We start from the raw sequence: 27,756 nt of genomic DNA on the forward strand, positions 1-27,756 counted from the left end.
TCTTTAAAGAGTTAAAGTTGTAGCCAGAGGCCTTTAAACCACAAACATGCTTTAATTCTACTGATCAGTGTGTTGCATGGTACGGTCAATATTTACCTGAGAACAGTAAGGTATGCACATAAACTACAGGTAAGTAAATTTCAAAGGAATATAAGATCCCATTAAAAAGCCCTGTATAATCTTTCATACAGAGCAGTAATACAATCATTTATGGAACAGAAGAGTTCACACTTTGAAACTAACATTTTTTCACTTATACATGTGTTTTCTAACTCAGTTTATGTGATTTTGTTATATGCAAGAATCTTGACAACTGAATTACTATACAATCCATTCCATCTCACTTAATCACACAGTTTTGATAGTTCCTTAAGCACACCCACACACACAGTAGGTCAATTGCACATACAATTAAAAGCACTTTTAAGGCTGCACCGTTAAAATAACATTAGGGAATACAAAAATGAAGGGTCCTACAGAAACATTAATTTAACTACTTTACAAATATGCCATCTGTTTTATTCCTAATTTCCTTGCTATAGGAACTTCTGCATTTCCTAACAGTTTAAACTTAAAGGGCACCATAACATAGCATAAGCTTTTCTTTTCTTTTTCTCCAGTATTTAATTTCCTTTTAAAAAGTAGCTTTGCTTAATACTAGGATTTAAATGGTCACAATTAAGCTTCGAAGTTCATTTTCAGTGAGATGAGTAAACACGGGGTAGGAAGGGAGTTCAAAAAATGCTTCTTTTTTGTTGTTTTTTTAAATTCTGCAGACAGTATTCTGCAAGATTGGGTTAGAGGTCAGAAACATCTTTTTACATTGGAAAGGATCTAGCTTTCTCACAAGAAAAACAATTAACCCTAACATACGGCTATACAGAGACGAAGCATGTTACAAAACTAATCACCACAACATGCTTATCAAGTAGGGTAGGTAAATATTATAATCTCCACTCCATAATTGGGAAAATGGGGGGCACAATCACCCTATCATAGTGAGAAAACACAATGGCAGGGAGAAGAAATTCTATAGAAAGAATCATCCAGCTGGACAACACCTTCTTAGTTAAGTGGAGATGGTAGTCTCATAAAAGTGGGATGGACAATTTAGGTCTGGCACTTTCATGAAACATGCCTAATCTTGGACTGGCCCATGGAGGACCTGTGGTATCCTTGGGGAATCCTTTTCTCTCTCTCTCCAGCCCAAGCTCCTCCTCTGGGGCTGCTTATCACAAAACCCCATGTTATGGTGTATATTCTGATCACATTTTACTGATGTGCTATTGTGTTACTTATCCAATGTAAAAGTAATCAAATATTTGAACATAAGGAAATTCAGGTAATTATACTGCAAGATATAGGAGGAGTTCTTTACCCAGCAAATATTTTGAAGTAAGTTATGAGCACACTATAAACTCTGGATTGTATAAATGTACACTGCCCCGCTCACACTTTGGCGAAGCTTCCCATAAATATCTGCAAAAACTAACTCCTTAAAACTCTTCTTTCCTGCAAGACCTACAAAACACTTGACAAAAACCATGATAACAGTTAGCCTGCTAGTGCTGAGACCACTGTCTGTCATGCTGATCAATATTGTCTCATTGTTTCCTTGTAGTCCCCGATTGGTCTATCTTTATCCATCTGTTGTCACTTGTCTTATTCTTGAGGTTGTACTCCCTTTTGGGCAAGGACTGTCTTTTCATTCTGTGTTTGTACAGAGCCTATATGGTCCATGACTGGGGCTCCTAGGCACTACAATAATACAAAATTAAAAATAGGGTTTAAAACTTCCTAATGTTTTTAGGGGATTCTCAAATTCATTTATATCGTGTTTTAGAATGATAGCGATTTTTAAAAAGATAACATGTAGTTTAAAGCTAGGAAGAAGGCATATTCCCCAAAAGGAGAATGTGAGACAACAACATTTCAATTATAGATCAAGAGTCATCATAAAACAAATCAATCAATCACAAATTACAAGGTAGAAACATTGTTTTCTGTTGCCAGTTGTTAGTAAACATAGGACTCCCAATATCTGTAATGCTAATATGGAAAGAAAAACGTATTTATCAAGTATATATAATTTATAATAGTCAATCATAAATAGCAATAGTAAATGATAGCCCGCTCCCATATCACAAAATGTAAGACAAATCACCCTCTGGCTTCACAGAATCAAAGAAATTAGGAATGGATGGACTTATTTTATTAAGGCACCTTGTTCACTTCCTTGCCAGTGCCGGATTACTGCCTACCCTGTATTTTTTAGCGCTTTGTTAGTGTTGTTTTGAACAACAACAGGCTAGTTTAATAAGAGATTATATTGGGAAACATTTTTTTTAAACTTCTCGATCCAGTTTGTATCTTATGAGAATCAATTATTATTTTAATTAAATGGCATGCTTCTGGGATGTTATATTTTGAAAGTTTAAGATAGAAAAAAGTTATAGTTACACTTCAGGGTATCGTCCGTCCCTCATTTTGTGTATGTAGCAAATGCCAACAGACACAAGCTATCACGAATGGCAAACTTGTTGCTAACATTCTAGTCTACCACCTCTCTACTTCTGAAGTGAAGGCACAAAGAAAAAAGGTACATATGGGCTTGTGTACATTAAACTTCCAAGAGAGGGCATTCCACAAATATGGGGAGCCCAAACTTTTGAACACATATACTGCTAGGACCTGGCTAAGGTTGTTTTAAGTAGATTTTGCTGCTACAGATGATATTCTAAATTTTTACCAATTAATCTTGTTTCAAAAAGGAGAACATTTAGCTCTGATGAGAAAGCAGATAAGTAATCAGAGTTAAACTATTTAGTGTCCTAAGATGTACCTTACCTATGGAAAGTTAAATTCTATAAAATATCCCTGAAGTATACTATTGTATATATATGTATATATTGTATACATTCCTCTCCTGAAAAAAAAATAATCTAAATACAGCAACATGTTTTGGCCTTCAGGATCCCAAACATAACGTAGTCCATGTAATTTACACATCAAATACATTATACATAATTAGCAAATAATATAAAGCTCATTACAGCAAAGGGCATAAAAATTCATGAGGCTACGGCTTTATTTGAAACAACACTGAACACTCAAATACAAAATATACATCTTCCCTTGCAAATTATGCTACTGTCCCCCAGGGGATGAGGTAGATGAAGCATTAGAAATAATTGCACACTTGATCTTTTGTAAGTAACTGCCTCCAGAAATCCTGGAATTGTAATATATAGTCTGTAGTTCTATTTTTCAGAAGCAATGAACACATTTGTGAAATTAGGAAGAGATTTACAGCATGCTTGACTGGGCAGATGAAAACACAAACCAGGACACCACAATACTACTCTGAATTATTCCTATCAAAACTAGCACATCTAAAGTTTGCCCAACTGAGGGTCATAAGAGCAACATGCCAAAAGCCCATGGGCTGTACAAAATTTGCACTAGATGCATCAGATTGTAGCTGCCTTGGTCTTTACACTGAGAGCGCAGTTCATGGAGATTACAATTCCAAGCATGTGGTGCTCCATTTTGATCCCAACAACATTTTGATCCTTGGTAGTCAGACCAAGACAGCCTGCATTTTAGGAACTGTAGCCTCCTTGAGCTGTACCTTGATACTGAAGATGAAGATGGTAATTTGCTGTATTGTAGATCTACATGGCAGACACTTTGGCCACCCAGTTGAGACTTTTGCCCAACAGAGAGGAAATCCATTTATGACTTGAGGGTTATTTCCCTGCTAGGCTGAGTTATGTTGATAGGTAAAGATTTGACTGTGTTTTGGTTAGAAGCAGAGCAATCTACTTTGGCTGTCCTTGAAGGAAAGTGACAGTCTTTATTCTTCACAGGCTAACTAATGAGTGAAAACACGTCTTTCCTACTTTTGTTTCTGAATTTAAAAGAATGTCTGTAGTTCCAAAATGTCAAGCAGTAATTTTCAAATGCATTTCTATCTATCAAATGTGGAGACTCCAGTTTGTTTGACTGTCATTTAAGTAAAGATTCAGATTAATTCTTCACATTCCCTATCCCAGGACATAGAGAGTTTATATTCAAAAAGGGCATGCTAACAAACTGAAGCTGTTTGGTTGTGTAAACCTTCATCTTCATGCCATAGTATTTAAAATTTCTTGAAAGGAAAGGCCAAGTGGCTTGGTGGCTGTGCTCTAGATGCAACACATACTCACCAGGGGGTTACCTGGTGTGATGGTCGCCATCTTGGTCAACACACTTTGGACTGAACTGGGGACCTCCAAAGCTCCATGAAAGGCTACAACTTGAGCTAACAAGCCACAGTTCTATAGCTGGGCACTGTAATTACCAATCCACAGAGAACAGGAGTCTGAGAGGAGAACCTATAACACATGATCACCAGTGGGTTACACTAGAATGAACCTCATCATTTGGACATATCCTTAGAACTCCTGTGCTGCAGGCAAGTTACAAATCAAATGTTTTTACCCTCAACTCTCCAGAGAACAGACTGGAATATGCATTCAAAATTAATGTCTACATAAAGATAAAATGTTGTCTGTACATTGTACTAAGTACTATATTAAAGTCAGTATTAAAGTCATACACCAGCTGTTTACATTCTTTGCTATACTTCCTGTTACAGGTCTTCTAAACTCCAACCTGAATGAGCAAGCAGTATAAAAAAGAATCACACGGGAAAGTAAAAAGATAACTCTTAATATTCTGCCTAGAAGTTTTGCTCCAACTCTGGAATAGAGATTTAACATGGTCAAATACTCAGTTAATGCATAGCTCCTTTCACTGCAACAGAGCTATGCCAATATAGGCTAGCTGAGGCGTTCATCCACAATATCTAGTAATTTCTTTAGCAAGTGGATCTTTTGGGACAGATTTCCTTCCAACAGAATGGAGGGTATTTAGCAGCACAGCGCTGATGCTTCTGAGAACTGTAGGATATGACTGGGCAGTAGGCAGAGTGTTAAAAAACTACAAGATTGTATACATCTCTGATCATATCAAATAAGTGACCTGTAATGAAGAAGTAAGGCTGCAGAAGGACCCAAGAATCTAATAAAAGTGGTGCTGAAAAACAACAAATCCTCTTTCCCGCAAAAGTCCAAAAAAGCAGCTAACAATGTCTTATTCATAAACTTGTTTTGAAAACTTGGTTTCAATTTAAGTTTGTAAATATTAATTGAAAAGGGCAGTTGTCAAGACAGAGATCATCCAGTGGATGGGGCACTGAAATAAAAGGTAGAAGAACTTGCTCTGTTCCCAGCTCTGCTACTGACCTGCTGACATTCAATAAGTTACATCTCTGTGCACTGGTTTCCCCTTCTGTAAAATGCAGACAATACTTACCTCCTTTGTAAAATACTTTGAAATGTGTGGATGAAAACAGTGATGTAAGATCTAAGAAGTAGTAGTAATATTATCAAGATTCAGAAGCCTGAAAATGGGATTAGTAGATTGACTTTGGCTCATTTCATGGATGCTCGTTGCATTGTCTGCCCTGTTTTGTCTTCCTGTTCTGCTTTTGAGCCAATGCATGACAAATTACACTATGACCTGTGCTCAAACTGTCTTACGAGACTAGAACCAGCAGGCAGAGTAGAAATGTGAGCTTGTTTCAACCCACAAACAAAAACAAGCTGAGCAGTCTGGATTTGTTGTTGGTGAGTTGCTAAGTAGAGAAATTGGGCTTTCATCCATGATGAAGCCCATGCCCTTTGAAGAGCATAATGTGTCTTTAATGTCCTCCATTATTATTTTTAAAGAAAGGATACTGCTTTTCACCCTATCAATCTTCCAAACTCCTATAACTATTGATAAATGTTTTAATTTTATTCCTTCTCCCGTAACATTCAATAATCATTCATTGATAACCATGGCTATAAGCATGCCAGGCAGGTTTCTGTGGCTGGCATTTTAACTCTAAATCATGAATAAAGTTTCCAGCTGTAATTGAAAACCAAACTGCATTATAATCTCTCTAAAAATCTCCTTAATATTGCCGCAGACAATTTTTCAACAGAGTATAAAAAAGCCTACAACAAGTTTAAAAGATTTCATAAAGAAAGAAAAAAGATTCTCTTTTATAAGAAACACTTCTAAACAGTAACTAGCACAAGTTCCAACATTACTGCAATTTGGCAGTAGTCTAAGGAATGCTTCTCTTTAGTAATAGGTCATATTGGATGAAGTATGCTGTGCTACATAGAGTATCTAGGAGGAAATAGATCCTAGTCATCAATTTGCTGCACATGAAGCTTTCCCACCCCTAAAGAAACAGCAGGGAATAACAAGAAACCAGATCATCATGGTTTGTCCTTTGTAATAAGTGTCTCAAAGTAAGAATTTGCACTGGAGATGGAAATCAAAGCAAAACATCCACCATAAGCACAACACCACCACAGAGAGACTGCCCAGACTTTTCAGTTTATCTGGTTCATAAATTACTACACTTGCAGTACTTTTAGAGGTACTGGGGGCCTTAAATTACTCAAGAAATTGGGCTGGGGATGGAGGAAACATCATCTTACAATCATTCAACACAAACATCACACGATGAGAAAGCAGTAATATAAAAGTGAGAGAAAATAAATGAAGAATGAAATGAAGAAATCAACTACTTCTTTCTCCAACCTGACTCTCTCCAAGGAGAGGCGCTCCAAGGTGCAGAAAACCAGTCCGTTTACCCCCACGTAAACACACATTTAAAACCATGCATCATGATTGCTATCCTGCTACTAAATGTAAGACAAACCCAAAGCTTATCCATTTTGCTCCAAAGAAGTCAAGACACACTGAATTAGAGGTTTGTCTGCCCCCTCCACTTGCCAAACTAGGAGACAGCATTGATGTCCTGAACCTGTGTTGCTACTGGATCTCCAAAGACATACAAACTGCCAAAAATACCCGTCGAGACCTACAGCAGGTGAGAAGACTAGGCCCCATTTCCATAATTGTGGACTCTGCCACAGTCACCTAATGCATTTGCGACCCGCAAACTTGACTAATGCAACATATCTACCAGGGTGAGAGAGTTCCTTTGCTCCTAGGTTTCAGAGTAGCAGCTGTGTTAGTCTGTATTCGCAAAAAGAAAAAGAGTACTTGTGGCACTTTAGAGACTAACCAATTTATTTGAGCATAAGCTTTCGTGAGCTACAGCTCACTTCATTGGATGAATTCAGTGGAAAATACAGCACGGAGATTTATATACATAGAGAACATGAAACAATGGGTGTTACCATATACACTGTAAGGAGAGTGATCACTTATGGTGAGCTATTACCAGCAGGAGAGCTGGCGGGGGGGACCTTTTGTAGTGAGAATCAAGGTGGGCCATTTCCAGCAGTTGACAAGAAAGTCTGAGGAACAGTGGGGGGTGGGAGGGAAATAAACATGGGGAAATAGTTTTACTTTGTGTAATGACCCATCCACTCCCAGTCTCTATTCAAGCCTAAGTTAATGGTGTCCAGTTTGCAAATTAATTCCAGTTCAGCAGTCTCTCGTTGGAGTCTGTTTTTGAAGTTTTTTTTTGTTGAAGAATTGCCACTTTTAGGTCTGTAATCAAGTGACCAAAGAGATTGAAGTGTGCTCCGACTGGTTTTTGAACGTTATAATTCTTGACGTCTGATTTGTGTCCATTTATTCTTTTACGTAGAGACTGTCTGGTTTGACCAATGTACATGGCAGAGGGGCATTGCTGGCACATGATGGCATATATCACATTGGTAGATGTGCAGGTGAATGAGTCTCTGATAGCGTGGCTGATGTGATTAGGCCCTGTGATGGTGTCCCCTGGATAGATATGTGGACACAGTTGGCAACGGGCTTTGTTGCAAGGATAGGTTCCTGGGTTAGTGGTTCTGTTGTGTGGTGCATGGTTGCTGGGGAGTATTTGCTTCAGGTTGGGGGGCTTTCTGTAAGCAAGGACTGGCTTATCTCCCAAGATCTGTGAGAGTGATGGGTTGTCCTTCAGGATAGGTTGTAGATCCTTGATGATGCGTTGGAGAGGTTTTAGGTGGGGGCTGAAGGTGACAGCTAGTGGCCTTCTGTTAATTTCTTTGTTGGGCCTGTCCTGTAGTAGGGGACTTCTGGGTACTCTTCTGGCTCTGTCAATCTGTTTCTTCACTTCAGCAGGTGGTTATTGTAGTTGTAAGAATGCTTGATAGAGATCTTGTAGGTGTTTGTCTCTGTCTGAGGGGTTGGAGCAAATGCGGTTGTATCGTAGAGCTTGGCTGTAGACAATGGATCGTGCGGTGTGGTCTGGATGAAAGCTCCTAGAGAACATTTCAGTTACTAAGCAAGCATCTTGTCAATGTATCTCCCAAATTATAGCTAACAGGGCAGCGGGATTATAGGGAAGTGTGTCACTAGAAAGCTTCTGCTCTTCTGTTAGCTATGGAACAGTCTTCCACAAGAAATCTTACACCTTCAGGACAAAATTAGACGTGAATCTTTGATTTAGCTTTCGCCAGAATAAAACATTTAAAAAACAAAAAAGCCAATCCTACCAACCATTTCAGTGGAATGGAGAGGAGAACCAGAAATCAATTATTAAACAGCATCTCAGATTGGTTACATTGTGTATTGTACTCCGACACCTGGATAACGAGTAAGGTATGAACACCTAGACAGATTATATAGATCTTCACTTGGCAAATCTTGCCACCCTGGAACTAAAGAATCAAATTAGTCAAACTTAAATCCCTCACTATATACAAAATGAAAAGCAGAAAATAGCTTCTCTTCATTTTGCACTCTCTCACTGCCTCAGTTCCCCCTCATGCCCATCTTCAGACTCACTTGTAACAGAAACAATATACTGGTACTTAAGTATTTGTTTTTCTTTACTTTATAAAGAAGGTAGTGAAACTGTAGGAAATAAAACAGTGTGGAATTCATAGATGTCACATTAACTTCTAGAACATCAACACTCCATGCTCTTTCGAAGCTATGGGTGGCAAAGCTTATTGCAGGCCTTAATAAGGCAAACTTTAATTGAGCATAATGACATATGGTGCATACTCCCACTGAGACTCACAGGACCTCATAGTGGAAACTAGTGGAAAGTGGAGCTAACAAGGTAGCAGGCTTATGAGAAAGGGCAGGGAGAGAATGAGTCCGCCCCCACCCCTCATGCCCCAAAAAAGCCCAGAGATGGGGCGAGCAGTGGGGTTAAAAATGGTTTTACTACATACTCAAAATGGTAGGCCATTTTTCCACAGTGGTTTTTTTTTGGTAGTTTTAAATCAGATCCTTCCACTGTGAAGTACTTTTTATGGTGGAAGATTACATGGCAAAATCCACTACAAATAGGCACTGACTTCTTCTCTACCCAGGGGGTGCTCTACCTCCCCTCCGTCCGAGGCCCAGCCCCCACTCCACCCCTTCCTCCAAGCCCTCACCACCGCCCCACCTCTGCCCATCCCTACTCCATCTCTTTTTATTTCGGGTTGGAGTTCAGCTCCTGGGTTAAGTTGGATCGTTATTTTTAAGTTCTGTGGAAGATACTAGGGCCTTTTGGGAGTGTTTGAATGGTATTAAAATAGATAAATAAAATAAATATTTAGAAAACCCATCATTCTGTTTCATCTGTCTGCTGTCAAAATGCATATCAAGTAATCCAGAGGGTATGGGATCGAAAGTCAGGAAATGTGGCTTTTTTCTAGCTCTGACATTGACTTGTGTAATTCTGGAAAAGTCAGTTAGCCTCTCTGGGCTGCTTCCATGGAGATTGCCCATCTTTCACAAGGGACAATATTTGTAAAGTGCTTTGAGAGCTATGGATGAAGAGTGCTGTATAAACAAATATTGTTATTTGCACAGGAAGAAAATAAATAGGGAATTGCAACAAACAAGAATGTGGCACTCTCACATCAAGAGAGGCTAGATAGGTACCAAGATAACTTACTAACCTCTTTTAGTCTCCTCCCTTCACAAAAGGTTGCCATTTTTTCCAAAGGAATAGTCCCTCTTCCTAATTCCAATTTTACCTGGAGGGTGGCTGACATGACCACAAATTTACAACAAGTACTTTGTAATCACCAAAATCTTATTCAAACATCATGAAAAGTAACTTTCCATAATCCCACGTTCCTACCAAACACTGAGATGTAACTACAGAATTAGGTTGGAAATGCAATCTCCCTAGATAAACAAGCAAAAGGGCTTCACAAATACTGTCCAATATATCTGAATTTGGACTCATTTCCAGAACATTTAGAAAGATAAGCCTGTATATATTTATACAGGGGACTTATTCTGACAGCATATCTTTACCATGTTATTGTTTGGAAACCGCTTAGTAGTTTAGATACTACAGTGATGGGGACCATATCAAACCTAAACAGAGAGAGATGTCTAATACTATACCTGAAGTATTATGTGCTGTCTTAAGTTTAAATACCAACCTTATTTTATGTACTTGAAAAGCACCAAAAGAAAGCTGAAGAAAACAGAGCACCGAACTTTAAACGTATTACTACATTTACAATGGGAGCATTTGTTTTGCTCAACTGAAGTCAAATTTCTGCACTTTCCCTCATTATTAGTGGATGCTGCACTACCTTAGTGCTGAATTTCATTATCTTGATTTCATTGAACCTTGGAATGCTGACCCACATAGCCATTGCTAATACTTTTCATACTCATGCAACTATCCCTGCATCATTTCAATTGTTCTGTACAAGTCTATTTATTGTTCTTGTACCCCACAATTAGTGTTTTGCATGCTCCTTTTGGATCCTGGCAAATTATTTAGTAAAGCTATAATTAACCCAATGATACACAATCTCATTTACTGTGAACAATTAAAATTACAGTGCCACCAGGCAAAGAGAGTTATAATTCTACATATGGTTTGCAGAGCGGGTTGGGGATTTTTGGGGGACAGAAGGGGAATGAGATTGTGGTATTTGGAAGAGTTTCCACAGAATTCTAGACAGTCCCTCAAGCTGCGCATATCCACAATTTGTGTCAGTTGACCACTCTTTAGGGAACTGTAATTTTGAGATGAAATCCTTTGCTAGGCAAGTGTCAGTGATTGCACACACCCAATGCTAATGACTTTTTAAACCTTACAAAAATTGTGAACTTGTGCAAGAGTGTGTGTTTCAGCCATTGCATTTAAAACAGATCATTCCGTTAGCAGTCACACTCCTGGGGACATTCCTGTAGGATAGGTGTGGCAGCTCAAGGATTTTTCATGCTGAGCTATTTAAATATATAACTTTACACTGTTTGATATCTTTTGATTTGGATGAAAGAATGGCTAATAGTAGTAACAACACTTAACATTTATACAATGCATTATAGTTTCAAAGGGCTATGTTAATATCAATCTGTTCTCAATTCCCATATGTGAGGTACAACAATATTTTAAGTTTTATCTCTACCATACAGATATGCAAGGCAGACACAAAGACTACATGATTTTTCATGGCAACAGAGCAAGTCAGCAAGAGAGCTGCAATCAGCACTCCCAGTTTCCTGGCTATCAATGCAATGCTTAATTCAGATAAGGTTATTTTTCTCCCTCTCAAAAATACTCTCTATACCAGTGGTGAGCAACCTATCGGGGGTCAGGGTAATCTGCTGGCGGGCCACCAGACAGTTTGTTTACATTTGCATGGCCTTCCGCAGCTCCCAGTGGCTGCAGTTCGCCATTCCCGGCCAATGGGAGCTGTGGGAAGCGTTGCCCAGCACATCCCCGTGTCCTGCACCGCTTCCTGCGGCTCCCTTTGGCCAGGAGCGGCGAACCGCAGCCACTGGGAGCTGCGGGCAGTCATGCAAATGTAAACAAATTGTCTGGCGAACATCTGTATAGGAACCATTCACTATTGCTGCTTCTTCATGTTAACTTTTCCCAGTGAGCAGCTCTATGAGGCTTTAGCAAGAGGATAGGGAGAAACTAAAGCAAGCAGAACACAAGCCACAGTTTTGTGCTCCTAAAAAATTTAATGGATGGAGTCCTTGCCCACAACATTGTGTCAGGCTCTGTAGTCACCTAGTCTGCCAGCTCCTGTTGAGTACACAAGCTGGGAGAAGTGAAGAATTAAAGGTAGTGGCCACTGCTGGATTCTCATGACGATATGAGGCCACATTAGGGTTGCCAACCTTCCAGGAATGACTTGGAGTCTCCAAGAATTAAAGATTATATCATGTGATGAAATCTCCAGGAATTCGTCCAACCAAAGATGGCAATCCTAGGCCACATAACCTCATGTTGTGCACACTCACTAGCCATGCTGATGGTTCTCTGCTGCTTTGCCCACCAGGATAGCAGATTTCTTCTGCATTTAGCTTTAACTTGCTTATATAAACTGGCTCAAGGTTTAGCCCATGGCTTTGTAGAACTGAATTCATCATAAAAATATCTTGAATTCAGCAGTTAGCATTTATCCAGCCACCACAGACTTTGAAATCTGATATTTCAAATTTTTTATTTAACCCAACTTCAGTGAACACTAGCATATTATTGATACAACATCTCTTCCTCATAGCAATGTAATTTAACCAGCTCTGTAGACCTGCTGCAGTTGTTGGCTATTTTTAAATTTTGCATTATTTCTTTTGTCCATTAGTGAAGTTAATGCCACGTATCACTGGCAGCAACCAAGCATATTTAAGGGATTTATTTCCTAAAATATAAATTACACCATTTTTTAAAGATGAAAGATATTTAATTTGGTGTTTGGATGACATGTTCTCTTACTGTCATGTGCCCTTTAAAACTAGTCATAAGAAGCAACAAGAGCTTTGTTCTTTATAACCTAAATTCAGTAACTGCTACACACTGCAATAAAATCTAACACACCATACCTTAGTGAAATTTCAGGCACTGATCCTATACTGTAATCCAGGCTGATTGCTTCAGTTTGCAGGATTGGAATTTAACATTACAGGTAATTTTAAATGTCACAAATTCATATGTGAAACAAACCTATAGTTTAATGCAAATGGAAAGAAAAGGACGGTTACCTTTTCCCGTAACCGCTGTTCTTCGAGATGTGTTGCTCATGTCCATTCAACTTAGGTGTGTGCGCGCTCGCTACATGAACTGGTGCCGGAAGTTTTTCCTTCAACAGTATCTGTAGGGGACGAGCTGTGGCACCCCCTGGAGCAGGGCTCACATGCCACGGTACATAGGGCGCTGCCGGCTCCTCCCACACTCAGTTCCTTCTTGCTGGAAACTCCGACAGTGGGAAAGGAGGGTGGGTTGTGGAATGGACATGAGTAACATCTCAAAGAACACTAGTTATGGAAAAGGTAACTGTCTTTTCTTCGAGTGCTTGCTCATGTCCATTCAACTTAGGTGACTCCGAAGCAGTACCCCTCGGAGGTGGGTAGGAGTTCACGGACATGTAGATTGTAACACTGCTCTGCCCACCCCAGCATCATCCCTGGCCTGCTGAGTGACAGCATAGTGGGCCGTGAACATGTGCACCAAGGATCATGTCATGGCTCAACAGAAGTCATGGATCGGGAAGTGTGCCAGGAAGGCCACCGAAGATGCCTCACTCTGGTCGAGTGAACTTTGACGATCGGCGGCAGAGGGACTCCTGCCAACTCATAGCAGGTGCTAATGCAAGAGGTGATCCAATCAGAAATCCTCTGCGTGGACACTGGGAGGTCCTTCATCCCATCAGCTGTAGAGATGAAAAGCTGAGCCAACTTACGGAAAGGCTCATCTGATCTAGGTAGAAAGCCAGGGCCCTTCTTATGTCCAAAGCGTGGAGGTGCCTCTCTTCACTAGTCTCATGGGGTTTGGGGCAGAAGACCAGAAGGAAGATGTCCTGGCTCATGCGGATTTGAGGCCTAGAGCTGGAGATCTACACCGCGGCACATGTGCACCGGTCCCGGGGGCGCCAGAGCCAGCCCCCTACAGATACTGCTGAAGGAAAAATTTCCGGCACTGGTGCATGTGGTAAGCACACACACGTAAGTTAATGGACATGAGAAAGCACTCGAAGAAGAACCTTTATTTCATCACAAATCTCTTGCTGAATTACTAAATGACAAAATCATCATTCGGATGGCCAGAGGATTTATGTTTGACTATATTTGTATAGGTTTTCCTCACTTTGAAAACCCTTCCCTTAGACAAGAGTGAACAGAACTTTAAGCTAGGAGCTATTCCTACAGGTGTAATGGTCAGCCACTGTTTGCAATGTCATGAAACTGGACAGAAAAAAAGAAAAAGATGAAAGGACAAACTCTGTGAACTGACCATCCCTTTAAGGTTGCTACTAACTTCAGTTCTTCCAGGATAGTCCAGAATTGCAGCTCTCTCTCCCAGAAGTCTAAGCTGCAACATGATTACTTGATTTCATGATGCCTTACCAGGACACTATAGCATCATCCACCATGCAATGTGTCAGCAAATGAAAAATGCAAATATAGTAGGCAGCAAGCCTAGGCCTATCTTTTTGTATTTTATGCTGATGCTTGGTATCAGGAAATTGCAACTGCCACCTTTGAGAGTTAAAGCAAAAAGTAATACATTCCAATTATAGCAACCGAAATCCAGGAATTTAATGTTACATACATTTCTTTTTGATCAAACATTTTTTCCTGGTTTTCCTCTTGCATAAGTTCTGATTTAAAGGAAAAGTATGTTTAAAAAACAAAAGCAACTACTTGGAAGTTTCTTCACTCACCCAACATTTAGAGCTTTCACATTAAATCTGTGGAATGGAGAAGTAATTTCAATATGAGTAGACTATGTTAACCTATAGCTGATTAAAAAGTCCTCAAACAAAATGCATACCATCATATATTCAAACTCCAGATATTTCAGGGACTTTCCAACCTTCTGGAAATTGAATTGACGTGTGGATCTGAGATTTAGGTGTTTTTAGGGGTTTTTTTTACTGTATTTTTTATTAAGAGTCTTTGTTACTTTCTCATCCTAAATAGAATTTAATCCAGGAGGATAATCAAGAACCTCTCTCTTGGATGAAGCTCTGCATGTACAAACTACAAGTGCAATTACTATTTTGTATGTTCTAATCTTTTATTTAATATTTACTTTACCTTCTACCCATCAGAAACCTGTAATACTGGTACAGAAAACAGACCAGCTTTTGACCCATTATTCATGTACTTATTGCTTTTGCCACAGCATTGTAACAGAAGGCTGGTTTAAATTGCACATGTAGCTTGGTCCGACGCCACTCATGCTGATCCCTAAGCACAGCTGCTATATTAAGGGCCTTGTGACAGAGAGCACTAGTTCAATTTTCAAGCCATATTCCTGCTTCGGTACAACTGTCAAGTTTTCACTTACGGAAGTATTTCAGTGTCTCTTCTATTTGCTCAGTTGTTAAGTCGATACTGGCATCAGGAGAAATGAGAGGCGTGTGAAGCCAGTCGTCGTGGTCATAACCATAGATGGTATCTGCTCTCAGCTTGTAATGGGGCAGCTGTTCTTCCAGCAGACTGATGATTTCAACTTCAGGAAGATCAGTACTATTGCACACATCTGAAAGGAGGAAAAGAAACATATAGCCCATGTTAATTATTTCAAATACCTGAGCTCTTATGTTTTAACATGAGCCAGGCAAGCATGTCCATTTACTTCAGTGCTGGCAAGAGTTTCCTAAAAAGAACAGTGAGCAATACACATTGGTTTGGAATGCATGACTGAGTGAGGTTGGTAACAGGAGAAACAAGAGCCGCGTAAGCACAGGGTTGGCGACTCATGGGATCATAGAACCATAGGGTTAGAAGTGACTGCAAGGGTCATCTAGTCTAGCCCTCTGCCAAGATGCAGAATTTGTTGTGTCTAAACCACTCGAGACAGACGATTATCCAGCCTCTTTTTGAAAACCTCCAGTGAAGGAGCTTCCGCAACTTCCCTAGGCATTCCCTGTCCCATTGTCCTACTGTTATAGTCAGGAAAATTTTCCTGAGATTGCATCTAAATGTGCTATGCAGTAGTTTGAACCCACTGCCGCTTGTCATGCCCTCTGTGGCAAGAGAGAACAATTTTTCTCCATCTTTTTTATGGCAGCCTTTCAAGTATTTGAAGATTGCTATCATGTCCCCCCTTAATCTCCTCTTTTCCAAACTAAACGTATCTAGTTCCTTCAGCCTTTGATCATATAGCTTGCATTCCATTCCTTTGATCATTTTTGTCACTCGCCTCTGGATCTTTTCCAGTTTCTCTGCATCCTTTCTCTGCAGCAGTGACCAAAACTGGATGCAGTACTCCAGCTGAGGACTAACTAGTGCTGAGTAGAGCAGTCCTATCACCTCCTGTGATTTGCATGCTATACCTCTGTTAATGCAACCCAAACTGCATTTGCGCTTTTTTTTTTTCTTTTGGGCAACAGTGTTGCACTAACAACTCACTTTGAGGTTGTGATCCACCACTACTCCCAGATCCTTGTCAGCAATGCTGCTGTGAAGCCAGTTATCCCCCCCATTCTGTATTTGTGCATTTCGTTTTTCCTCCCTAAGTTTAGCACCTTATATTTGTCTTTGTTGAATTTCATGTTGTTGTCTATAACTCAGTTTTTCAATTTATCAAGATTCACACAGTTCAATTCTAAATTACTAACAAAATGTCCTGCTTTATAATCAGAAAAAAGGCAGAGCACTAAATAGCATTTTCAGATTGGTAGGGCAGAATTCTATAGCTAACCTTAGCTGAAGCAAAAATGTGAGAATGGGAAGCTGAAACACAAAAAGTTCTTCTGAGCGGGGATTACCAAAATCTGTTTTACCACATGCCTTTCCTGCACACAGTTTAATGAACTGCTAATATGCTGTGTACATATGAAATTTGTGGCCCCTGAATTCCATCTTTAACCAGTGCCAAAGGTCTCAGAATTTGGCATTGGTAGGGCAGTGACTCACTTCACAATTTACTGTAAATAAAGCAACCCTGTTAGACAGAAATGACCTCAACACCATGTAACTGATGCAACCCTCCAAGTTAGTGACAGACAGCTTTTCACTGGAATACATCTCTACAAGCCATCAGGGAAGAAAGATATAAGAGACATTTCATTATTTTCCATAGAATGTTTATTTCTTCATTGTTCTGTTTCTTGAAAAAAATCTTGGTTATTGGCTACAGGGACCATGAGGTGAAAACAGGGGAGTAAGACAGGGTCTTTCAGGATGTGTGCTTAATCTCTGCGTGGCTGACTGCATGGGAGGAGGAGGTAGGTAGAAGAGGAGGGAGAGGAAAAAATGGGCATGGAAGGAAAAACTAGAAGGGAGAGATCATGAGAAATGAAAATGGAGAGAAGGGGGTTAATTAGAAATTCAAGCAATCATTCTGAAATCTTTTCATAGCATGGACCACATCTTAGAGTGCAAGTCTTATAGGCTATCCACGCTCACAATCACACAAGCTTCCTCCCTTGTTCCAGACTCACAGTCTCTTGGATATCCCCGCTCTCCTCTCCCCCACACAATTGTGACACATCCCTGGGGGAATTTCAGAACTGTAGCATGGAAAATATTAAATGTATATTTTAAGCTGTCTTTTAGTGACATTTAGCAGTGGAGCACAAGAACCTACGCCAGTATCATATGACCAGGCTGCTCTCCACAAGGCCAGAGTGAGAACAGCTGGAATAGGTAATTACTAAAAAAGGGCAAGGGGAGGTGACAGAAAATAGTGAGAGAGAGGGGAGAAAGACTGCAAGGAGAAAGGGGATATACAGCTAGGTGCCACACAGTATAGACAAAGATGTAGGGAACCCTATTCCAAGAGATAAAGTGGCTGGAAAGTAAGCTTGTTACGTTTTTTTAATTCTCTGAAAGTGTCGTGTTGTGTGGTGTGGTGTTTTTTTAAGATTTTCCAGCTGAGGAGTCCCAGAACTGCTGGTTGCTTGGAAATAACAATAGAGACACAGAAAAATACATTTATAGAGCACCATATATCCTGGGGTGTGTGGGAGTATCTCAAAGGATTTCAGTAACAGAGCACAACTCATCTCTGCTATAACCAAGAAAGTGCAGACACCCCTTGTAGAGAATGAATCAGTCACTTCATCTCAGGCCACCTCTTAATTCGGATTCAAAATATTCTGAATCCTAATTAATAAAACAAAACCAAGCCATATCTTTTCCTCCCTTTATTTCAGGGTTTAAATTATTTCCTATCTGACTACTGAATATCATGATGATAGATATCGCCACCTGGTGTTTAAACAGACTTACTGTAAATGAACTAAAAGAATTAGAGACAATGTGAGTGAAGAAGTATCTTTTACTGAACCAACTTGGTGAGAGAGAGAAGCTTTTGAACTTCACAGAGCTCTTCCTCAGGTCTGGGAAAGGTACTAAGAGTGTTACTGCTAAATGTAAGATCCAATGGCTAGTTTAGCATATGTAGTTAGCACATATTCACCTTGAATGCTCCCTTAGAAGCAGCCCATTGACACCCCTGTAGTCATAGGACAAAAAAGGGGAGTTAGAGGGTTACTTTGTTGTAATAAGGCATAAAACCAGTGTCTTTATTCAGACCATGATTTTTAGTGTCTAGCAAAGTTATGAATTTAAGCTCTCAGGCTCGTCTTTTGAAAGTACTATGCCAGGCTTCCTTTGAGGATGAGGCCACTTATAGGTAAGATATAGTTATAGAGTAATCACTTTGTGAAAAGTGTTTACCCAGAGGTGATATGTTGTTTTTGTCTTATTTTCCTGTGAGTTTTCATTTGAGAGCATAGTGATTGTCTGTTTTCCGATACCACAGAGTATGTTTCGAGGAGAAAGTCCAGGATATACCCCGATCATCAGTTCAGAAGGACTAGCGGTCTGCGGTACTCGCCTGTTTAATTTTTTTTTCCACCCTCCCAAGACAGCTTTTTGAGCAGTTGTATGGCATAAATTATTTGGAAACCAGTTTTCTTTGCCCAGATGCTAGGATCAGTCAGATCTTTGGTACACTCATCTGCCCGTAGCATCCCCCACAGATTTATACATGGAGTGATTCTCCACACAGAGATCCCCATACTGCCATTCCAAAGGACACTTCTCAAACGTCAGGGCTATCTGAGTAGAGGTCTGGCTGGAGATGGGGAGGGTTAGGGATGAGTGGGAAAACACCATCAAAACAATACAGAACTAGGCTGTGTTGCCTTTTCTGTGAATCCCTATCACCAGTGCCCGTGACGGGGAGACTGAAGTGGGCGAGGAGAATTCCTGGTGTTACAGCCCCAATACAGCCATGATACCTGGAAATTTCAGGAATTGGGGAAAGGGACCAATATTGGTCTGGAAGCAGGCCTACAGGGGTCCCGCAGGTCTGTTAGGTTTGGTGGCAAGTATGGGGACATGTTGTGCCGTTCTGAATCTCTGTTAATAAAGAAAGCGTTCAGAAGAGCCCTGTGCCATTATCTGAAGTGCGATTTTTGCCTTCCCCAGCTGGTCCAGCAGCTCACTCAGAGCTATTGTATCCACATCAAATCTACGGGGAAGCAGTAGATTCTAGACACTAATTTATTAATTGCTTCACTATCTGCACATATGGTCATTACTTGCCTCGTAAAAGCAGATCAGATATGCCAACAAGAAAAAGAAAATGAATCATTCTTCAAATTTTAGACTAATGGGACAATGATCTGTATCAGTACCACCCTGCACTATCCACAGAGGAATCAGAACTTCATAAAATCTTGTCACAATTTCTTACTCTCCCTCTTCTTGTATAACCACTAATATCCCAAAAGAAATAAAAAGAATAGGAGGCAGAAAGGCGAAAATCATATGAAAAGGGATGGGCAGAGAAAGATGAAATGGTGAGGTATAAGAAGAAGGCAGCCTCATGAAAGGAAAGAAAGACCAGCAAGAGGAAAAGGTTAGAAGAGAAAGCAGGGGGAAATGGGTGAATTCATAGCTATTTTTCTGTACAAAGCCTCCTATTCAGTTTCCCAACCAGTTTTTCTCTGTCCCATCCCACCCTCACTCCAACAGAATAATTGTAACACAAGCTTTGGATAAAAGTTATTCTATATATTCCAAGGCCAACAAATAACTTAAAATAATGTTTTTTAAAAAAGGAACCAGTTAAGTTTACATGCTCAAAATCATACCTGAAAAAGTAACTCAGTGAGCCAGAGCAGAAATTTTCATTTAATTAAAAGCAAGCTGTTCTGTAGAACAGTGTTACTGCCTGGAGGCTAAAGTCCAGTCTCATGCAACACAAAACGTTAAATGAACTTCACGCTGTTCAGAGTTGACTGCAAATGTGACACAGTTATGATTCACTGCATATTACACAAAACTAATTTAAAAAATGGGAATTAGGAACACTAGCTGGTAACAGAAATGGACTGAGTTCTCATTAACAAAATTGATTTTCAGATATTATAGAATAATACAGTATATTTATAAACATCTGTAATTATATACAAAGAACTTCATTAAACAATTATTTTTAGGAAGTGGTCAGATTTATGGGTGCCCATGCAACTTTAATTCAACTGTTCTCATGCATCCACCCTGGGCACTAAATTAGGCAGGGGTTCTGTGGGAAAACTAGTGTGTAATTACTTAATTAAAGACTACCATAATGCATATCCAGTTTCCCTGGTGTTAGAGTCTAAACCTTTAAATCAAATGTTAAGCATAAAGCTCAGCAAAAAAGAAACAGTCATTAATTTGTGATAAAGAACCTTTTGTTAATAAAACTAATTAAGGACTTTTTCTTCGATAAAGTTATAAGCTGCTCAGGAACTGTTTGGCTCGAAGTCTTCTTTAACATATTGTTTCCTTAACTTTGCACCTCACTGCAGTAGAGGTCAGAAATACTGGCTAATAAGCTTTCCATTTTATTTTCAGAGAACTCTGTTTCTGTTTGAAAATGTACCTAAACATTGAACACTAACACTTCCTTACTGCCGTCACTTCACTGAATTACCCTCTCAGCCAATCATCACTGCCATTGATTACACTTCACATTTAAGGATTTGCTTTTCCTTCAGACAAATATTTTTGCTCCTTTTTGGCTGTGATTATTGAGAGTACATTTTCCATATGAGCATTTCCTACATGTTTCAGAAGTACGCCTTGCTAACAATGCAGTGGCATCAATTCCTGCATCCTGGCAGTGTCCTGAGAAAGATAATGATTGCTTCAAGTTTTTGATTTTTTTTTTTTTGTTTGTCTGTTTTTTTATTGTGGGGACGGGGCAGTGGCAGAGATGGAAAGAAAGTTGGGTTCATAATATAAAGCTTAAGCTATGCTAAAAATACCCAGGTTCATTCTTTGAGAAGCGCTGTTTAGAGGTTTGTTTGTTTTTTTTATTACTACTACTGTTGATAGAGATCCTGAAGTAGCAGATTGATCTGATGTAGCACTTACATTTGCAGATAGGAAGAAAGGAGAGACTATACTTAAAGGACCCTTCAGGTTTCAGCCACCTGTCCTTTTGAGAACAGTGTTTTGAACATTTAGAAGTGACCATGGCTCACCAACAGCTACACAGCACACAAACTTCGCTTTTGTAAAATGTCTAGGTCCTTAAAAGAAGAAAATATCCCACGTGGAAAAAGTAATGTGTGAGGAAAAATTCACTTTCCATATGGGAATTTTGCTGCTGAACCCCTGTCCTAGCAAGAAAGGAGGAGTTGTTTCTCAAAATGTTTTCTGGTGATGGACCTGCATGTCTCTGTTAAGAGAGGAATGAAACTTTTTCCTGGTAAAACAATTTGGCATCAGCAAAAGCCTTATTACACCGGACTGATAAATCTAGGAGAGCCCAGAAACTATGGAAGACCGTCATTCACACAAAGGTGCTCTAATATAAGCTGACAGCCAACCAAGAGCTTGTGTCTGCAATGAGATTTTCCTCATTGGTCAGGTTCTAAGCCTGATACTATTCCGGAGATGGAATTCAGAACGATAGTCTTTCCCTCAACCACTTAACAAGTGATAAGTCCTAGAGGCTAGCAGCAGCATGCTACAGCTTAGTCTTCTGATGCTTTTCTACCACTTTAGACAGAACCACAGAATGGAGAAAATTAGCAGTCAGCATATTTGCATGAAAATCAAAATGGGGGCAGACTTTCTGACAGAAGCTGGGCATGAAAGTTCAGCCTTGATATTGGTCTATTTGTTGGTCAGCTAGAAAGAAGTAAAATTTGCCGTGTTGCTGATGGCTTGAAGCTCAGTGAGCCAACACTCAATCATCACATATGTTATAGAAGTGCTATAACTTTGGAATCTAAGGGCTTGTCTACATGGCCCCGCAGTGCAGACTACAGAAGTGTGAATTGCTGCATGCACTGCAGGGTTGTGCTGTACCCACCCCACACAGACCCTGCTAGCGCGAACTAAAAAGATATCTAGTTTGTGTTAACATAGTCCCATTTCAAACCAGGCCACGTTAAAGGTTCCATCCTAGTTTGTGTTTAGTTCATGCTAGCAGTGTCTACATGGGCTAGTTATAGTGAAACACCTTAGCACACACCGTAATCTCACTACAGGGCATCGTAGACAAGTCCCGAGATGCTGCTTGATATCATCGAGGACAGGTAATATTGCAGGCATTCAGTAACAAGCCACACAATCTATTAAACAGAATTCAAAGGGCTTCTAATCAACTTTAGCTTTGTAGAGGGGACTGAATGGTGGGTGGTTTCTAACGTGCACTTCTGTGGTACTGCTCCTGACGAGAAGGGGAAGTGGGACTGTACCCTACAGCTTTTATATAACATTTATTTTTAATTTATCAAATATGCCTGATTTTCAACACTCAGAGGGCTTTAAAAAAGACAAAAGGCAATTTACTAAAGAAAGAAAAGCAGAAAAGGACAGACCTTTCTCCCAACTCACTAAATACCAACCCACTAATTCATCTGAGGAGAGATGGACTTTGCACAGCATACTAAATGTCAACAGCCTCTGGCTGTTGAGCTGGCGGAGAGCGCAAATTCCAACAGCGTTGAGGACTCTTTAGTTGGGAATGCCATGCCACCAACTCTCATACATTTGAACAGAGTCCTAACTCAACCACTTCATCTGATCTCAACAGCCCTGGTAGCATGTGTGGGCAGAGGAGCTTCAGGAACCCTATCTACTCTATAGAACCAAGAACAGGTTAGACTACCATTTGACAGAGAGGACCTGGGTTTACTTGACTCTGGCTCAGCACACAGGGCTGAAGTAGATGACTTCTTGAGGAAATTTTTTTTTTTCATGAAGAGTTGAAAGCCAAAATATTTTGACTCTCAAATGCCACTGCAGTGCCTCATGAGAGTTGTACTTTGGTGCCTCATGTTTCCATTCTCAATAGGCCAGACTTTCTGTCAGGACTGCATCTCCCAAGATGCACTATAGTCTCTCGTTCCTGGTGAGGAGAGGCAACACATCATGGCAACCACAGGGCCATGGTGCATTATGGAAGAAGTAGCGGCCTATAGAACAGAAAAGGAGCGTGAGGCAGCACAGCATCATTTTGGGTTTTGATCATTCATTATTTTCACCCAAAAACACATCCCACAAAAACTGAAGCTTTGTATGGAAAGCAGACACTTTTTGCAAGAAGTTTTGTCTAGTCAAAATCTAATTTCCCATTGAAAAAAATCTGATAGAAAACTGTTACCTAGCCCTACTTCTAACCCACCTTGCATTCACACACAAAAGAACCTCCCTTCCCAAGGTCATAAGTAATTTTTGTATCAAAATAATGAGATAGACTTGCACTGTACAAATTTATCATAGCCCTTCTTTGCTGCCAAGAAGAATCTCTAGGAAGGACAGCATTATCCCACACAACTCTGAGCACTCATTTTCTTTTAGCATCCCTGTGTATAGAAAATGTCCCTTCAGTGTGTCATCTGCAGGGGGGATTCTACTAAAGTATGGCAGTTTAAAACATTCTGAGGAGCCAAGTTAGAGGAACAAGTTGGCTCACAAAAGAGCTCCAATCAGAGCTAGCACAAGAAAGTAAAGGCTGAGCTAATGTTAAAAGCTCATGAAATTCTCAGTTCCTATGAACTGAACTGTTTTTTATGTTTTCCCCCTCTCATAGGTTAAAATATGTTACAATCACTATGCTTTCATATCAAGTTTCTTTAAAATATCCCAGAATTTTTGTATTTTGGACACACAAAATTTAGATCAGATGATAATAAAGCATTCACACTAAATGGTAATGTCGCTATTGTACACTTCTCCATAAAGCAGTTTTAATTTTGCCCCAATATGCTAAAATTCCCCTCCCCCGCCCCCAACCTGGCCAAATAGAACCATATTAGTGCATTTCCCTTTGCAAAAGAAGAAAAAGTAAACATGGCTCCCAAAGCTCATTCTTCTACAGCAGGAACAAAAAGTCATTCACACATCAGCTGGATGCTGGCAAACCAAAATTTAACAGGAGCAAGAACAAATAGTTTCTTTATCCATTAGGGTTTTCTAAACCTGAACAGCCAAGACTAAGACTACGTATGTCTGTCAAAAAAAGCAAGAGGCACTACTGATAAAAGAATAGAATATACACAATCCTAAAAGTAATTATCCTATTGTTTCTAGGCTTCAATTATGCTACAAATTAGCAGACAGAGCCCTCTAAAGAATATGCTCAATGCATTTTTAGAATCATAAACCAATGTGCTTGTGATAAATGCAAATGATAAATGAAATGTGATAAATGTCCCTTTTACAGACACCCAGCCAGCCAGCTAGCTATAAAATCCCTCTTAGTAACTGTTTTCTATTGCTCTATACATAAAGGGTTAAAAAGTCTCACTGCTAAGCACAGGTAAAAGGAAATGAGTGGACACCTGGCCAGAAGAGCCAATGGGAAGGCTAGAACTTTTTAAAATTTAAAAACGACTCCCCTTTTGTCTGTCATGGTTCTCCCAGAGAGAGGGGACAGGGTAGAGCTATGCTGTAAAAAGCTTGGGCCACGTATGAAAAATCATCAGTATCATACCTAGAACCTACTCATTTAAAACTCCAGACATGTAAGTAGATCAGAAAATGTTTAGGAAGATGTGATTAGGTTTATTCCTTTTATTTCTTTATGGCTTGTGGATTTCTCTGTGCTAACCCCAAGTGCTTTTGTTTGGCTTTAACCTAGACCTCAAGAAAACTATTCTTGATGCTTAATCCTTGAAGGGTTTTTTTTGTTTTTGTTTTTGTTTTTTTTAACCTAGCAATAGCCTGAGTTTCCAGATGTATTTTTTTCTCTTTTTTATTTTATTAATAAAATTTACCTTTTTTAAGGACAGAATTGGATTTTGTGTCTAAGAGGTTTGTGCACATCATTTTAATTCGCTGGCGGCAACAGCTGATTTTCTTTGTTTTTCTTTCTCAGCTCTTCCCCAGAGTGGGGGTGAAAGGGCTTGAGGGTATGCCACAGGAAGGAATTCCCAAGTGCACCTTCCTGGGCTCTGAAAGGCGTTCTTCACTTGGGTATGGCAGTATTTACCAATCAGAGAGAAGCTGTAACCTTGGGAGTTTAATACAAGCCTGGAGTGGCCAGTATTAATTTTTAGAATGCTTGCAGGTCCCCACCTTCTGCACTCTAAGTGCCAAAGTTGGGAATCAGCCTTGATAGTGCTGATAGGCTCTTGCTTAAAACAATTTACAATCTAAGGCCAAATCCCTAAGTGATAAACACTTGCAACTCCCAGGATTCCTCACCAACTCTCAGGATTTGTCCCTAAAATTACACAATTAGGGATGACCAATAAGGTTGGTGAAGACGGGCATTAAGGAAAAGCTGGGGTTACAACAGCAAAAAATAAGATATGTTTGTACATACATTCATGCTTTTATTGTGAATATAGTAGTTAGGTTTAGCATTTTTACTTAAAAAATAAGTTAATACTAGCTTGAGGGGCACAGTCGGGCAGGAATAATGGAATAAGTCAGCTCTGGAAGGCTACCCTAACATAGCAAGTCTTGAAGAGATTTAAAAGGGTGAGACTGAGGTTGCTTTGTGCACAGGATCAGGGAGGATATTCTGGATGAAGGGGCTGGCATAAGAAGCAGCATAGAGTCCCATGTGGGAAACAATCAGAGACCGTCAATTTTCATTGAATTGGAAGAGCACAGAGTGCAAGCTGGGACATGGTGGATGAGATGCAAACAGGAACAGAGCTTAAAAGGCAAGAAAGAGAAGCTTAAAATTTGATGGGGAAAGAGACAGGAAATCCATGCAGGGATTCAAACATGGAGAATGATGTAACTGGAGCCGTCAGCAAAAAGATTAGTTTTAGTTACAGCATGTTGGATTGACTTGAAGGCAACAATTAGAGAATCAGGGAGGCCAGAGAGGAAGGGTCTCCAGTAGTCAAGCCAATAAATGACTAAGGATTCATCCAAGATTTTAACAGTAGGGGCAGATTTTTTAGGCACTACAGAAGACGAATCGGCGGGATTTAGCAACCGTTTGTATGTTGATGCAAAAGGAGAGGTGTAAAAAAAAAATGACACCTAAGATGTGGGCCTGGGTAACAGGGAGGATGGTGGAATTATTGACAGTGATAGCAAAGAACAGGAAGTGAGAGAAGAACTTCATTTATACCATACTTAGTGTGAGCTGGAAGCTGGACAGCCATCCTAGAAATGATGCTGGAGAGTTTCATTTGCAGGACTGAAGAAATGTGGAAGAGGTAGAGTCGAAAGTAGTCATCAATGATGAGGTGATGAAAAGTCATGGAAACAGATGATGTTGGCTACAGAAAACGTGTAAAGGCAGAAGAAAAGGGTGTTGTCAAGGTTCCTCCCCCACTCTGAACTCTAGGGTACAGATGTGGGGACCTGCATGAAAAACCTCCTAAGCTTATCTTTACCAGCTTAGGTCAAAACTTCCCCAAGGTACAAAATATTACACCCGTTACCCTTGGACTGGCCGCTACCACCACCAAACTAATACTGGTTACTGGGGAAGAGCTGTTTGGATGCGTCCTTCCCCCCAAAATACTTCCCAAAACCTTGCACCCCACTTCCTGGACAAGGTTTGGTAAAAAGCCTCACCAATTTGCCTAGGTGACTACAGACCCAGACCCTTGGATCTTAAGAACAATGAACAATCCTCCCAACACTTGCACCCCCCCTTTCCTGGGAAATGTTGGATAAAAAGCCTCACCAATTTGCATAGGTGACCACAGACCCAAACCCTTGGATCTGAGAACAATGAAAAAGCATTCAGTGTTTTACAAGAAGACTTTTAATAAAAAATAGAAGTAAATAGAAATAAAGAAATCCCCCCTGTAAAATCAGGATGGTAGATATCTTACAGGGTAATTAGATTCAAAAACATAGAGAACCCCTCTAGGCAAAACCTTAAGTTACAAAAAAGATACACAGACAGAAATAGTTATTCTATTCAGCACAATTCTTTTCTCAGCCATTTAAAGAAATCATAATCTAACACATACCTAGCTAGATTACTTACTAAAAGTTCTAAGGCTCCATTCCTGGTCTATCCCTGGCAGAAACCAGCATACAGACAGACACAGACCCTTTGTTTCTCTCCCTCCTCCCAGCTTTTGAAAGTATCTTGTCTCCTCATTGGTCATTTTGGTCAGGTGCCAGCGAGGTTACCTTTAGCTTCTTAACCCTTTACAGGTGAGAGGAGCTTTCCCCTGGCCAGGAGGGATTTCAAAGGGGTTTACCCTTCCCTTTATATTTATGACAGGTGTCAAGAACAGAACCCAATGCAGAGAAGGAGAGAAATTCAAGTTATTGTCACCTGACGGATATTTTGTGGCCTCTGTGAACGAAGGTGATGGATTCCTGTCCATGTCATAAAAGTCATCATCACAATGTGGCACTGAT

General features: G+C 40.0%; 1 protein-coding gene across 4 annotated transcripts in view; it reads right to left on the bottom strand.

Moving 5' to 3' along the window:
• TRAK1 (trafficking kinesin protein 1) overlaps positions 1–27,756 on the bottom strand; it is a 109,186-nt gene that overhangs the window by 75,209 nt on the left and 6,221 nt on the right. For all 4 annotated transcript variants that reach the window (XM_073333129.1, XM_073333127.1, XM_073333126.1 and 1 more), the window contains exon 2: positions 15,293–15,487. The gene's annotated coding sequence lies outside the window, so the exon portion shown is untranslated. The remainder of the gene's footprint in view (positions 1–15,292; positions 15,488–27,756) is intronic.

This window comes from Lepidochelys kempii, chromosome 2 (assembly GCF_965140265.1).
Source record: "Lepidochelys kempii isolate rLepKem1 chromosome 2, rLepKem1.hap2, whole genome shotgun sequence".
NCBI lineage: Eukaryota > Metazoa > Chordata > Testudines > Cheloniidae > Lepidochelys > Lepidochelys kempii.